General features: G+C 38.6%; 1 pseudogene; it reads left to right on the forward strand.

The window, feature by feature from the left end:
• Positions 1-1,116: 1,116 nt before the first annotated feature.
• On the forward strand, positions 1,117-1,540 carry LOC102473322 (spindle and kinetochore-associated protein 2-like; annotated as a pseudogene).
• The last annotated feature ends 1,353 nt before the right edge of the window (positions 1,541-2,893 follow it).

The raw sequence follows: 2,893 nt of genomic DNA on the forward strand, positions 1-2,893 counted from the left end.
ATATATAAACACAAGACATAAGAAATGGAAAATTATTTGTTGACAACACGCATGTTGATGTGCTTGATTGAGCCAATATACAGTGTATTCTGAATGGAAAATTCATTTTGTATGCTGTAATGATGTATAGTGAATTAATGTAAAAAAAAAAATTTAAAGGAAAAAATAGAGGGGAAAAAAAGTACTGTAACTAAAATTGAACTAGAATTAAACAGAAAAATAGCTAAAATAGCATAAATATTTTAAAATTAAACAGCACAATTCTAAATAACCCATGGATCAAAAATCTCAAGAGAAACTTAAAAATATTTTTAACTAAATAAAAGTGAAAAAAATTACCAATGTCAGAATGAGAAAAGAATCATTACTACTGATTCTGTGGCCACTAAGAGGATAATAAAAGAAAGAAGAAAGAAAAAAAAAAAAAAAACTTCAGCAATACTATTCTTTTTTTTATTTTTTAGAGAGATTTTTTTGTGTGTGTACATGTGCCAAAGAGAGAGAGAGAAAGTGAGAAATCACCTCCCTCTCAGGGGGTTGGTCACACCACAATCTCTTCTCCATTCTCCTCTCTTGATCTTGGGCACGCACGCACATGTGCCTGGCATGAGGTTTAAGCCATTGAGTCCAGGGCTTGAACCATGGTTGACTATGTAGGAGTCAAGTGACATAACCATTACACCATCTGCTGGTCCCAAGCAATACTATTCTTAATAGACCATAAAAGATTTATAGACTATAAGAGAGAACTGGAGTTTTGAAAGAATCTTGAATGAAGAGGTGCTTTAAAGTGAGTTCATGGGGTCAGAGAGCACTGTACATTCTTCCTCCCTATCGTCCCCAGTACTCTCCTTCACATCTGATGGCATATTCTCCAAACAGATTACTGGCAGCAAACTATGAGAAATCTATAAAAGTGAATAAGTGGGCATTGTATGGTCTTCTGGAGGCTTTCTAAGTTGCCAAGAATCACAAGCCCAATATGGATGGATAGTGGTAGAAATACTATTGGTAGGACTTGACACTTGTCAGTAGGAATTTCAGGCATATATGAAACCAACATTTGCCTCTTGCTTAAAGAATTCTGACTCAGCTGAGGAAAGTCAGCTATTCAACATGGAGGTGGAAGTCAATAAACTGGAACTGATGTTTCAGAAAGCTGACTCCGATCTGGATTACATTCAGTACAGGCTGGAATACGAAATCAAGACCAATCACCCTACTTCAGCAGGCAAGAAAAATCCAGTTACACTCCTAAAGGAATTGTTGGCGATAAAGTCTCAGTATCAAACTTTGTGTGCATGCTTTAAGCCAGTTGCTGTTGAACAGAAAGAGACTAAGAGCAGCATCTGTGCTACTTTAAATAAGACTATGACCATGACTCAAGAGCTACAAAAGCAAACAGATGTGGAGCTGGCACCATTGACTAAACAAGGAAAAAACTGCAGCAGAGCAATTAAAATCTCACATGCCAGATTTCCGAAGACATGGACTTGCAGAGAACTCTAATGGAGAAGAGAACAATTCCAAAGAAATTTAGAAAGATGTCTTTTTACACTTGATAAGCAGGGGATGGGGGCTGGTAAAGGGGGAGGTTTGGCCTAAGACTAGATAGTAGTGCCTTTCATAAAAGAGGAGACTATATCAAGAGCAGAAGCCAGGCTCATGGGTGGGTGCCTGTAGTCCCAAACTGGAGATGCTGAGGCAAAGGATTGTGAGTTTGAGGCCAGACTTGCGACAGAGAAGACCCTGTCTCAAGGAAAAAGAAAAAAGAAGATATATACTATATAAATAAAATTCAGCCGAGAGGATGAAGTGGGGCTAAAGGGATGTAAATATGTTACACAAGTATGCACACACTTAATCTTGTCATTTCAGACAACAAATTCCCTTAACACTGGGAGAAAAACAATTCTGACTGCAGGAGATCGACTGGTGCTACTCGGTATAAGGATCCTGGGGAAAGATTCAGCTCTTGATCAAGCAGAAATGTTATTTGGTCGATCAACAAGCCCAAATAGATGTTTGAGCCTTCTTGAAAGAAGGAATGTTGTCTTTCAGAGAAAGAGAACCTCTGCAAGAAAGAGTTTGTAGGCAAATACTGCTGGAGCACAGGTGGTAGGATGTGCACATAGCTCAATGAGAAATTCGGTTACCTCACTAGAGAATGGTGGCATAAAGGTACAGGCTTTCTCAAGTCCACCAAAATCTATACCACAGGGGAGAGAAAGCATTTGGATACCTGTTGTAACAGACACTGGCAACCACATTACTTCAGGACCCATCTGATCATTCTATGACTTTGTTCTTTTCTCTCTATTCCTCCCCACTGCCCCAATCACAACTGCAGTAATGAAGTGTGCATGAAAAAAAAAAAATTAGCAGAGCAAGATGTGAAAAGAGAGGAAGAACAACCGATCATGCCTCCACCACCCTCTTCCTCAGTACAGATACTAGAGCCCGAGCTGGAAAGAACAACAATTTTTTAATTAAAATAAAATTGAGGTTTTGACAGAATGGACTACAAAATCTCTAAATATAAGTTTGGTAATTACTGAAAAACATGAGATGTACTCATGGTGCTATCAAAAGGTAGGAAGAAGAACTGGAGCAGAACACAGGAGTGAGACTAAAAGGCAGTTGCTTGCAAATGTGTCCCACTGAATAAACAGGTTAGCATTTGTTGCTAAGAGAATGGTAGAGAAAGTCTGACATCTGAACAACTGGCTGCTGTAAAGGGCTAGAGGTATTGCTGTACAGTCAGTTCTCAGTATTTATAGTAGTCACGCTCTATAAAATTGTACAAACATTGACATTGAATTAGAAAATACTGAACTATTGCTCTTAGGAGGAAATGCAAGGTTAGGTAGCCTCTGGTCATGTTTCATCAGCC

This window comes from Tupaia chinensis, unplaced genomic scaffold (assembly GCF_000334495.1).
Source record: "Tupaia chinensis unplaced genomic scaffold, TupChi_1.0 Scaffold000046_3, whole genome shotgun sequence".
NCBI classification, from domain to species: Eukaryota; Metazoa; Chordata; class Mammalia; order Scandentia; family Tupaiidae; genus Tupaia; species Tupaia belangeri.